At 39.8% G+C, this 13,652-nt stretch overlaps 2 long non-coding RNA genes across 4 annotated transcripts in view; both read left to right on the top strand.

The window, feature by feature from the left end:
• LOC148900631 (uncharacterized) overlaps positions 1-13,652 on the top strand; it is a 67,761-nt gene that overhangs the window by 48,350 nt on the left and 5,759 nt on the right. The window lies entirely within an intron of this gene.
• LOC148900632 (uncharacterized) lies at positions 7,485-8,216 on the top strand. The gene is made up of 2 exons (XR_016114358.1): positions 7,485-7,597; positions 7,795-8,216. It is a non-coding gene; the product is annotated as an uncharacterized LOC148900632 (long non-coding RNA).

The raw sequence follows: 13,652 nt of genomic DNA, 5'->3' as shown, positions 1-13,652 counted from the left end.
CGTTGCATGTACTTGAATTTGCCACAAAATAAAAATGGTCATGTTTGACACATTTTTTTTTTAGAAAAGTGGGCAACTCTGGGCTCAGAGGGATTTCAGCTGATTGTGAAGGTTTGCCACATAGAAGTCTCTAACCTGAGTCATTTAGAGCCTATTACAAAGCATCAATATATTGATCCAAGCGAGTTTCTCTGTGTACCGCTCTGTAAACATACCAGCGCTGTTTTTATCTGCTTGAATCTTATCAAGATTCAAATCTTTTCCTCTGTGAGTCACTATGGTCCTACAGATTTGGAGCGAAATATTTGAATGATTGTACCTTTAGTTAATGGCGGGGGGGGGGGGGGGGATATACTTGGTAGGCTTTAAAGCCTGGAGAATTGACAAATTGGGGTTTTTCTTTGGCTTTCATGTTGAATGTTGTGACATTTTGCCCCTGCCACATTTATTATAGGAATGTATATATTATATCAAATCACTTAGCATTCCATAGATTCAACATGAAGGACATGGTGACCATTATTTTTCATATGACAATAATTTCACATATTCGACAACTCATTCACTGCTATTCCCAAATTGATCCGGGAATTGAAAAGCATGACGTGGAGCGCCATTCCCGAATTTGTTCTGGGTTTTGTTTTTCTATGTTGTTTACTATGATAGATTCCTCAATCCCATTGTTTTTGAATGGCTGGCTCTTCCAAATCACCTTTGCAACATTTTATAACATTAGTATTACCACGTTGCCAAAATTGTATATTTTTCTGAGTAAAAATTTCTCATAGAACTCCTATAAACACACATTGTACATTAGTCCCACTTTTCCCCCCTTCAGGAAACATTCCATTTCCCTAAAATTTTCATTAAAAACATTCTAAATTAGGAGACTGTTAAGAACACATTCATAAACATTTTCAATAACATTGCCAAAACTCCCCAAATTTCTTCAAATAACATTAAACTTCTTCACCAATGTGGCTAAACAGAATCAAAATTTCCTCACTTCACTGAAATGTAATTGGCCATGACATTACGTTTCCACAGTGTTTTTTTACGTGTGGCGTGCATAGCATGGATATTTTTGCCCAAATAACACAAAACATATTTGAGAGGACCTTTTTTTCCCCGGAATAGTGGCATAACTTCAAGTACTTTATGGTTTATGAAAAGTACTATGAAATTATGAAAATTGGATTGGATTAGCCTTTATTTATCTAGCAGTGGAGAAATTTACATTTCACAGAACCAAAGTGATGAAAGTAAGAGAAAGGAAAGGAAGAAGTACAAAAACAAAATATGTGACAATAATGTGACACTACACAAAATACACAGACAAGTATTCAATCTTAAGCACTTTCTGCACCCAGTTCTAGATGAAAGAAAAGAGAATCAAAGTGTCCTTTTCACCAGTGGATCAGGGACGTCATGGTGAAATGTGCACGTCTGCTACAAGCTAAATATTGAAAGCAAACCCGAAGTTGTAGCATCTATTTACGAAAATTGTCTCGCATCTCTTGTCCCACTTCAATTCCAAGCCGCGACAGTTCCACGCCTGAAAACCCGTTATGTCATACAGCGGGGACACCAAATTAGCAACATATCTGGATTTTCACATTATTTTCCCGCTGTTATTAATTACGCCTGGCTTGAAATCGAGAATTTTGCGGTGTTCATGGTCAAATGAGTAAAACTGCCATGATCATGCTCTCATCACAAAAAGAGGAAGTTCCCACATGCACGTCTACTGATTTGAAGCACTCGCCAGTTGCGCACCACTAAGTGTCACCCTCCAGCCAGGAGCACAAATTGAATTAGTTTCAGTGTGAATTTATACTTCAAAAGTAGTAATTATGTTTTAACCCCAGAGGAAACAAGCAAAATGAATCCTATCTTCCAAAGTGGAGAAATGCTGTGAGCTCTGATTAAACGCCAACCAAAGGGACAAAAGTTGGAAGCGCAGCAATTTGCCAGCCATTCATCTGTTGGCAAATTCTATTACACTACACTTGACATCTTTTTGGAAAGTTTGATAAATCTGATGGGAAAAGTTACTCTCTCAATTACCATCTGAAATTAATCTCCTTAATCCCAATTTGATTTCTCCCCCCATGTGTATTACAGGCTATCTATCATCTGCACACCTTTTTGATTTAAATCTTTGTCACAGCTGTGACCGCAGAACACCACCAGAGAGAATGTAACTCATCTAACCCTTCTCCAAAGATAATGACGCCTCATCTTTGATTGATGCTGTCAGTTTGTTTAGCACCGTTTATCATTATGCTACATCCTACTTAGTGATGTCACTAATGTTTTGCAAGCCTGATTGATCTTCACGGCTAGCACAGCCATAGCTGTGTGTGTGAGAGAGTTTGTATATGCCTGAATGCCTAATAATTCTCTTCATTCACTAATGCTTCTCACTTGACCACGTGGGGGTGGCAACCCGCGACTTCAGATCCGCAAGTGGCTCATTAGTGCCACTGTAGTGGCTCCCTTGAGCTTTTTCAAAACTTGGGAAAACAGAAAAAGATGGTGGAGGGAAATATGTATTTTTACATCTTTTATCATTCACTGCCTATCCCAAATTTACTCGGGAATTAAAAATATGACATAGAGCGCCATTCCCGAATTTGTTCGGGTTTTGGTTTTTATTGCGGGAACTGCCAATAAAGCGCCGGTCAGACCTTTGGCAATGTTTTTCCTTTCCACCAGGGGGCAGCATTTTCCTTATTTCCATGTTAGCACTTTGTTCCAGCTTCAGTTGTTGTTAAAGAGGTTTATAAACCAATATTACATTGTATTTTGTACAGTCGCCCCATTTCTAGCTCATATAACATCAGACCCATATCATTTAGGAATTAACTCTTTTTCCTGATGGAACAAGAGAGTCTAAGATTCCTTACGCTGCATTGAATGTTTATGTAGTCCTAAAAGTCAATATTCTGTGGGTCCTGGAATTTGAGTGAAAATGACAACAACCCTGGCACTCAAGTGGACACATTTTTGCATATTGTCTGGCAGTGAATGAGTTAATATGGTTTCCGTGGGAGAACAAAAATGACACAAACATTCTTAATGATTTCCAATGTTGTAAAAAGGTGTCAAATAAATACAGTGATACCTCACCTTATGAACTTAATTGGTTCCCAGAAAGTGTGTGTAAGGCGAAAAGTATGTCTTCCAACCTTTAATTTCCCACAGGAAACCATTAAAAATGAGATTAATCCGTTTCCAGGCCCCCATAAAACATAATTTTCTACTAGTTAAGCCTTAAAACTACACAAAATATACCTTATTTTACATATAATACATGAGCTATTGTATTGTAATTAAATAAATAAACTGTACTGTACAATAAAGTCGTTTTATTTACCTTTGTGATGGTCGTTGATGTAGTTGCCTCTTGATGATATCCGAGTGAAGTTGCCTTGCTTTCTCTGCGATAATACCCTCACACACTGTCCCCTACGAGCTGCTTTTCGTTAATCCAAATCAGCAGAAGTTTTTCAACCTCTTCTATTGCCTGACACCGTTGCTTAGACAACACAGAAACACCCTTAGCCACACGTAGCAATGGTCGACTTAGCATACTGGTACTGGGACACCAAGTCACTCAAACGCACACCTCGTTCGTGTTTTTTTATGTTCTCCTTCTTCTGCTCGACCATAATTTTCTTTTGTGTCCTCTTCGGCTTAACACTAGGCTCTAGTGGGGTCTTTTTCTGTCCCAAAAAAAGCAAAAGTATCCACTCCATAACAAACCACGTCTGCACTGAGTGCACTCAAAGAAAGTGGGTGTGCAAAAGTAGTCCGGCAGCCATAGTGGCGCTGTTCGGCCATGTGGTTTGCTGTTCTTCCGCCGAAAACTAGTCCGCCAGCCATTATGGCGCTCCGTGTGTTTCCCGAAAACTAGTTTGTTAGCCAAGATTGTATTTTCGAGAATTTAATGTTCGAAAGGTCGAAAGTTCGTTAGCTAAAGCGTCCGTAAACTGATGTATTACTGTATTCAATTTCAACATTTCTGTCAACAAAGATTTGCGTCATTGCCTGCAATACACATTTCTATGAGCAGGGCATGATGCCAAGCAGGTGGATGATGTTTAAATCTAAATAAAAAATACATTTCACCGAGGGTCTTGGCAAAAAAATGGGAATGTAAAGCACGGTTAATACGATGCAAAAGTGCATTGCATGCCTCCATCATTTTAGGGGCCATTTATGACTATTAGTCATTCTGCGTGCGCATATGCGTAGCTTCATTGCAGGAGGTTGGTTGAACAAAAGATACAGTCAAAAATGCTTTGGCATAACAAAGAAAATAAAAACATTAAATAATGACGGTTTATTTTATATTTGTAGCCTTAGGGATTGGGCTAATATAGATACATACAGCATGTGTTGCCTTCCTTATGTAGCTTATTTAAGGTTATTATTTTTTTGCAGCTCCTGACATATTTGTTCTGGGGGATTTTTGGTCCAATATGGCTCAACGTTTTGGGTTGCCGACCCCGCTGTTCTACACCAATGGACTCATATATATATATATATATATATATATATATATATATATATATATATATATATATATATATATATATATATATATATATATATATATATATATATATATGTGTGTGTGTGGGTGTGGGTGTGGGTGTCTGCATTCACAAGCAGCAACAACGGCTGTCCTTTTGCTCGGATTAGGCCGGTGAATGCTGCAAGAGGATGATCAGACCGAGAGCACACCAGGGTTGCTGTGCGATCACAGAGGGATTATGGGGGGATCTGGTGCCGTAGTGCATTGCTGTGCTGCCTTCAGTTAGGCCCATCTCTCCGCCACGCTCCCCTCACATACACCACTGTAATTGCCTTTGCTTCTTTCATTACTTTTATTGCCTCTCCTCTGCATTGCGTGCTCCCCAGGCTTGTGGAAAGGTCATTGTGATGGCGGATGTGCATGCGCGCGCACACACGCATAGACACACGGTCCCTGACAAGCAGAAATTGGCTGAGGCACTAAAGCCGGAGAAACCAGCGACACAAAGGGGTGGCCACTAACATGCTGAACAAATTTTAATCACATCCATAATTCACGACATCATACCGAGGCGGTAAGGAGACCAGAATTATCGTAGTGAATAAACTTCGCACACCGAAGTGACTGGATCTTATTTTTAGGTGCTGCGTATGAAGATAGTAAACTAAACAAAGATAATGTCTCTATGATATCTCATCTCCACAAATTAGACAAATATTTGTCATACTAGTATGCCAAATGTGTGCATGGAAGCACCATACAATAGGGGGAGGCAGTTGTGGAATAAAAGTGATTAAAGCAGTCATTCTAGCAGTTTGCTGAATCTATGAGGACAAAATATCCTATTCTCGTGTCTGCTGGCTGCTCAGATAATCATATGTATTTAAATCTGGCCTTCAAATACCTGTCTTATTCATCAGAAATGCAATGGATGCAATTCATATTCAAGTATGTCCCTTAATATGACTGAATAGAGGTAATGTATTTTCCAGTGTATAAGGCGCAGCTAAAGGCCTTCATTTTCTTCAAAAGATGACCCTGCACCTTATACGCAGAAGCGGCTTATATATGAAGTAATATTGAGGTCTCGCAACTATTGTCAGCAGCCACCGACTCCATTTGCCCCCATAGAAGAAGTAGTGAGTAACCACAGCCTCTACTGTAGCGCCTTATAATGCGATGAACCTTATATTTGGAAAACTTTTATATCTTTATATATTATATTTGGAAAATGTTTTTCATTCATTAAGGTGAACCTTATATAATGTATGGGAAACATTAACACTGGGTCTGCCTTATACTCCAGTGTGGTTTATACACCGGAAAATATGGCACTTGGGGAAAAAAGGTGAACAAATGTTTGAAAGACTATGAAAAATCATTTCAAATATGTCCATGAGAATTGATGAGTATATATTGATCTGCTTATCCATTGTCGGTTTACAGTGGCACAATTCTAAGTGGGGAGGACCAGAGTTTGCCCACCTTCCCTGTCCAGTCAAGAGAGAGTGCCGGAGGCCTGCTGAAGACTGACCTTAATGGGGAAGCATCCATGCAAATTAGATGCCCAAGCTGCCTCGTTATACAGAGTGACAGCTTTCAATATGCAGTCACGTATCCTTAAAATACGTAAAACATTTTAAAACCGGACTCTTCTTCTTCTCTTCTCAATAAAATCTGTTCGGTCTGGTGGGACTTGAGCGAGGATCATATGATGATGGACGAGTGTCTCAGAGTTGAAAAACCAACTCTACCGAGCCAGCCAGGAGGACTGAAATGTAAGCCACTTGGTATTTGCTTGCATTACACTTCTCCCCGACATCCAGCAGAATGGAAAAGGAGGGAAACACGGGCTGATTGAGGGGATGCTTCTTTGGTGGATGGAGGGAATTCAGAGGTGGAGAGATGTGAACCCAATCTGCGATGTGTTGACTATACTGATGAGGGGCTTTTGCTGAGACCAGCTTCTCGATCCCATCATTCCTTGTGTTTACTTTGGGCCAAACTACCGACACCATGGCGACCTTCCCTCTCTTATCCTCCCAGAGTTAGCCTGCATTAAGAAGGGAGGCGCAAAACATTAGCGTGAGGCGATGGTCCAAATGAAAAAGATATGGGCGCAGACTGGGTTTGTTGGCTTTCGTGAGTGAAGCCTGTTCTTACTTGCCATGAGTAGAAAGTGCTAAAGATTTTTTATTTAAATATTTTTTGTCACGTTCATTTTTTTAACTATGCCCCACAGCCATATGCTTGTGTGGGATGGTGTGTATTTTTCATTTCTTAAATTCACAAGTAAAACCCAGTTTTAGCAAACACAGAGGGGTAAAGATCAACAGAATGTTTACTGTAATTCCGTTGTATAAGGCGCACTGGGGTATAAGGCGCACCCCCAATCAATGGTGTATTTTCAAACTTTTTCCATATACTGTGTAAGGTGCACCAGAGTAAAAGGCGCACCTGCAATGAATGGCAAAAGTTTTGCAATAAGGTCCACCAGAGTAAAAGGTGCACCTGCAATGAATGGCAAACATTTTCCAAATATAATATATAAATACAGTAAAGTCTCGTTATATCGATATTCAAGGGAGTCCGAAAAAATATCGATATAACCGGGACTATCGATATATCCGACCCTGTTTGCATGTAATTTTCTTCGTGCGTGCATAGAAATAGTATCGATATAACCGGGACTATCGATATATCCGATATCGATATAACGAGACTTTACTGTATATAAAAGTGGTCCATGTATAAGGCACACCACATTATAAGGCACTACAGCAGCGGCTTGGGTTACGCACTACATCTTCGACAGTGGGAAATGGAGTTGGTGGCTGCTGACAGTCGTTGCGAGACCTGTTGTGGGTCAATATATATATATATATATATATATATATATATATATATATATATATATATATATATATATATATATACATATGTAACGGAGTTGTGCGCTTAGATTATTAAATTATGAAGGAAGTGACGCAACGGCGCACAGTGTGGCACTATGTCCCGCCCATAGTTTCCAGAACAATCTCGAGGAGATTCAGGGTGAGTCGCAATTTTCTGTTGGTCTTGATTAACGCGCATTTTCATGACAATATCTTATTTTGTTTCCCCTTTTGTACTGTCTAGTGTTATCTAATTAGTTCCCTTATTCGTTCGAGTCCAGATTACTTTTTGTGTCATTATTTACTTCACGTTTTGTCGAGTGGAACTTAGCTTCATAGTGCTTTTCTATTGCGCAGTTAATCACAAGACGAAACCCATGCGACTTCACCCATCCCTTCTGCCATACTGTGTTGCAGGTAATAATTGTTTCATTTCGTTTTTATTGAACAATATTTAGTTTCCTGTGTCGTGTTTCATTTGCCCGTGAGTGTCCGTGGCGGGTGGCGCCATTACAAGCGCACCGCGTGTTCTGCCGAGTCTCCGCCCATGATGCGTTCAGGGACATCTTGTAAATCACAGTGAACTTGTGTTGTATTCTCTTTTTCTGTAAATAACCACTATACGATCACACGTTGTTAATTCTGTTTTGTTATCCACAATGTTTTGCATTTGAGAACAATCTCGAGGAGATTCAGGTTAATCACAAGACGAAACCCATGCGACTTCACCCATCCCTTCTGCCATACTGTGTTGCAGAAATAAAAGAAATAAAAAGACACATCCACGCGTCTCGTCTTCATTGATACGGCAGCATCGTGGAGATGAAGACAGTCACTGTTGTGACACCCGTCACACATATATATATATATATATATATATATATATATATATATATATATATATATATATATATATATATATATATATAAGACGCACCTGCGTATAAGGCGCAGGGCCATCTTTCAAAGAAAATGAAGGCTTATGGGGGTGCCTTATACATCAGAAAATATGATAATTCATTTTGCTTAGCCGCCTGACTTCTGTGGTTCTCGTTTCTAAGCAGAGTTCATCGATCAAAATTGCCCTTTAAGCCAACAAGCAAGTTGTCCACTGTGGGAAACAATCGCCAGTTAGTGGCTCACTGAACTGGAAGTCACTCATTCACACAAATTAACAATAACAATAATAATAATACATTTCATTTTCAAAACTCTCAAGGACACTTTACAGGCACAGGATATTTTTTCTGCGACAAAAGGACGGAAGCATACGGCAAATAGCAAAGATCTACAACTGATGAAAAAATATATAGTTTCTGAATATTCACGGGATGTCACAAAGTGATAGCAAAGCACCAGTTTTCATTTAGATTGAATGAAGTTTCTCCCCCAACTTCAACATAGTTCCTTGATGCCGGGAAGTAGTGCAAAGCAACATATTGCATTATATTAGACAATGCTTTTTTTGTTGAGCACACAAACATTTCTCACTTATTGATCCCCTAAATGAAAACAAAACATTTTGAATTAGAGTGTTAACCATGTATCAGGGTAGGCCGCTTCTAATGTGTAGTTCTTGAGTCTGGTCTCACAAGCGAAATGCTGCTGAGTGAAGATGCTTTTCTCTCACTCACCAAAAATGTATTTGTAACTGCGGATCAAATGTATTTTTGTGTTTTTTTTTAGGGGGGGGGGGGGATAGTTTAGCATAGAGTGAAATGTCCATAAAAATCAACGATGGTGTGTTGGTTAGCCACAGAGAGATGTTTTGTTTACAGATTGTGGGTCAAAAGTTCGATTTAAAATGTGTTCTTGTTTGGTGTTTACAACAGCAATTGAAACGAAATAAAAGCAAAATAATATCTCTTTCACATATATGTTGACGAAATTATCATATATTCATCTCTCCAACTTCATGAAACCATCCACGAGATATCCATTGTGCTTATTGCGATTACAACCCATTTCTCGTTCAATTGAAAAGCAGCTAAAAGTCAGGGGTATATTGATGCGCCGAAAGAAAAGCAGAGATCCATTGAGAATAATAATACAAAGGATTTTTCGTCAGTAGAATTTTGGTTCACGTCAGCGAAAGTGGAGGTGAATGATTTTCTGTTTGTTTGTTTGTTTGTTTGTTTGTTTGTTTGTTTGTTTGTTTGTTTGTTTGTTTGTTTGTTTGTTTGTTTGTTTGATGCATAAGGCCCGTTCTGGGAGGGCGGCGTTCGGCCTCGAATTACTGCTGCTCTGAGCTTGACCTCATGCCTCAATTATGTGTCATTAGTGGGACTTTCCTAGAAGCTGTCCAGACTGAGACCTGACAGCCCCTTCTCGGATATTTAGCCATGCATATGGATGGATTTCTGATGCCTCTCATCCACCACCGAAGACGAGGGAATTAGGCCAGTGCGGAAGAGAATAGGGGGCTTAAAGGAAGCATCCATATTCGACTTTCATGGCAACGATGGAGCCATTACGCCCGCTAAGGGCCAGTATTCATGCTTGGCTGCCTGGTTGTTTGTCTGTTGTGTCGCACAGGTGATCAACACTACGAGTGGGGGCTTTGGGTCACGTTTGATGACCTTTTGGGTCATGCATGAAAATAGAGTAGACGCTCCCCTGAAGAACAGGTTTTTTTTTCATTCCACGCGGTCATGTAATGTGTACTCATAATGGCATATTTAAATGTGCATTTCTCACTCAGCGGTATTCATTAGCAGTTTACTCTTCCACATCACTTACCTTGACTGCGGTGTATGATTGATGGGGGGCTGGGGGTGTTGTTTATTTGTATATCAGACTATGTAATATTCATGTTGCACGCTTTTCTGAACAGACGTTCGCTAGATTCAGTGGAATGGTTACTTGGGATTAGATTTTCACAGCAGATTGCTATTATTAAAGGGGAACAAACTCCGTTGAGCAGTCATCTTTCAGGGAAGGCATTTTTCTCTTGCTGCCAGAGTGCCGGGCCATGGCTCTTAATGCACTGAAGCAAAAGAGCTTTGGGCCGCAACCTTTCACGCCTTCAACTCTCCTGTTTGTGATTGAATAGTTAATAACTATGAGTCGCCTGTAAAAGCCTGCTTCTCTTCTTTTTGTCTGTTTGTCCACTGCACCTGCCCAACGCATGTCGGGATTGCTGCAGTCGTGGCCCAGTTGCTAAATCAACTGATAGGTCTCATTTTTCTGCACCACTTATTCTTCCTTCCACTTCTGACATTGCCTCGTGTGTCCACCAGTCGCTTTCTCTGAGGACACTTTTCCACTTAAGAGTTAGGTTTTGGTTTGTTTCTGGTATGGCTTCAAAAGCAGCAATTCGCCATTAAAATCATCCATCCATCCATGATCTTACCCATGTGTTCTCTGTCCTTGGGCTGGGAGGTACAACCTGACCTGCTCACCAGCAAATAGCAGGGTGCCTAGACAACAAATGAAGATGATAAATGTGACTTCAACATCAGCATCTGTATTCCGGAATTATGTATTCAACATAAACAAACCACCTTCGCAGGCTTGTCAGTCGTACTAGATAGCATACTTTTGTGGGATGTCTCCAAGAGTCCGTTTGGTTTGACTGATTTTCTTTTTAAACTTCGGCTTGGAAAAAAACAACCATCCAGAATCAACACAATCATAAACCCATGTTAAATAAATAGGATTCAGCCGCTAAATTATTCAATGCAAACAAACCACCTTTATATGAGGCACATGAATTGTATGAGCTAGCATACTCCTGTACGGTAGTTTTGATTTAAAAAAATGTAAACAAGTTCACTTATTATCTGGCTGTCAAGCACAATTTGAATAAGTTTGGGGGAGCAACATCCTTAGTTTCACTTTCCACCCTCGGCTGAATTTTTCAACTATGCCCATTTCAAGGACATAAAGCCAAAGTGCATTAAAAAAACAAGTTTTGAAACTGCCTGTGTTCATTTTGGACATGGCCTTTAAAACATCGTTTTTAGTACTACCAGAATCTTTTTATCTTTTTTGTAAGCGCTTCTGAGGCCTCCTGGATGCATTTATCATGCTCACACGCACACAGACACACACACACACACACACACACACACACACACACACACACACACACACACGCACGCACATAGGGACGACAGCTCATTAGCCCATCCTACACTCACAGCTCTGGCAGAATGTGACCCTGCCTAATTGTGTACCATGCTCATTTGTTCTCCCTGCATGACGTGACGATTGCTTATTTATTCTCCTCGGGGCTCCCATCTCGCAGAAAAATGATTGGCTCATTTCATTCACTGCACATTTTTTCGAGCTTTATTTGATAAGCGCATTTCCCTTCCGGCATTCAGATCCCTCCATTTACCCGTGCTTTGCAAAGTTTTAATTTCACCCGGGCACATCATTGCTCAGATTGTGCCACGCACTAATTATCTGCGATACAGCGGAAGTTTTTGCACGTGTGATCCTGTTTATTCTGCTAGAATTAAGCAACACAAAAGGGGGCCGACAATAATGATGCAGTGTGAATATTTGAGGAAGCAATTGTAAACACAAAGCTGGCAGACGTGCTCAACAAGAAGCTTAAGAGGGATTTGGACACCGCGGAGCCTGCGTCCGAATTAGCAGACCACATTTGCATTCAGTTGTGATCTGACATCTAGTTAGAGGCCCGTTTCACAAATAAAGCCATTAAAGCTTTTGTTTCCGTCGTGCAATAAGGGAGTGCTGAAGCACAGAAGAGAGGACAACACGACTTGGCTGATTGGAAATTTGGTTAACAGTGTTACATGAGCCTTGTTGAAGCTGACAGACTGTCTTCTCTCCTTCCAGCGCCCCAATATGGGGCAGGCCCAACGGCGTTAGGCTATTGCGTATACATTTAGACTGAGTGAACCATTCCGTTTCATTTTATTCATACTTAATCCGCTGCCTTTTGCCACTCCCAATTCAAGTGTACTGTCAAACTAAACCGAAAACCAAAGATAATTATGAGCTGTTTATTTAGATCAACCACAAAGTCTGCTAGCATTATGCGAATGCTCACACATAATGGGAAGCACCATGGACTTCAGAACAAATAGCATCTATGAGGCAGCATCATAACACTCAAATCAATGGTTATTTCATCAGAAATGGGGGAGCATACACATAGACTAATAATATGAAAATCAATAACAAATGTCTACAATCTTCAAAGAATGACAATAAATATTGTCGGATATCTCCGTATATATCCATTTAACCATATTATACAGTACTGTAATGTCTCAAGGTGGCAGAGATGCACACACCAGACTGGTGCATTGACAAAAAGGTTGAATTATTTACATTCTATTAAATAATGTCAGTCCTTTTTGATTTTAAGCAGTAAAATATCAAAGTGCCATTTTTGTCTCATGAACTAAGGTGTCATACCCAAGTCCAGAAAGTAAAAATTGTGCCATAGTTTGTTTGGCTTTCGCTACACTTGCTTTGTTGTTGCCAGGAAAGCTGATTCAAGATAAATTTTATTTTGGAAAAGCTGAACAAGATTAATGGCATTTCCAGTTACAGTATTTCATGGGGTGTTGAATATGTCATCGGTTTTTGGACCTCAATGAATTTGTTTCACATGAGGAGCATGTTGGATACATTTAGTGGGGAATCCGTGACTTAATCCCAGTCCAAGATAAATGATGCCCAAAATGTTCTTGCAGAGATCACCTGTGTCAAATCCAAGGGCGAGGGGAGGGGGTGGGCAAATGTATTATACCACATGTTCTGAGAAAATATGGAATTCAATGGAATTGGAGAGATGGACATCTTTAAAATCTATATACAGTAAAGTCTCGTTATATCGATATCGGATATATCGATAGTCCCGGTTATATCGATACTATTTCTGTGCACGCATGGAGAAAATTACATGCAAACAGGGTCGGATATATCGATAGTCCCGGTTATATCGATATTTTTTCGGACTCCCTTGAATATCGATATAACGAGACTTTACTGTATTTTTTGATTGAATATACAATTTCAAGTGTGAGTGGATTTTTTTTCTTTTGTGATTTTAGTTTGTTGTGTAAAATATGAGAAACTGCTTTTAATGCGATGCAACATTTTTGTTGGCTCACTTTCTAACCTACTTTGTTAGCTGGTGAATCTATTATAGATTTAAAAAGCATCCCAAACGTTGTTTTCTGCCCTTAATCACCTCCGTGTTTGTATTCCTTCATTGGGGTGATTTATTATAA

Source organism: Hippocampus bargibanti, linkage group LG03 (genome assembly GCF_051943395.1).
Source record: "Hippocampus bargibanti isolate YZ-2025 linkage group LG03, ASM5194339v1, whole genome shotgun sequence".
Lineage (NCBI taxonomy): Eukaryota > Metazoa > Chordata > Actinopteri > Syngnathiformes > Syngnathidae > Hippocampus > Hippocampus bargibanti.
This window is presented reverse-complemented; position numbering and strand designations above follow the sequence as displayed.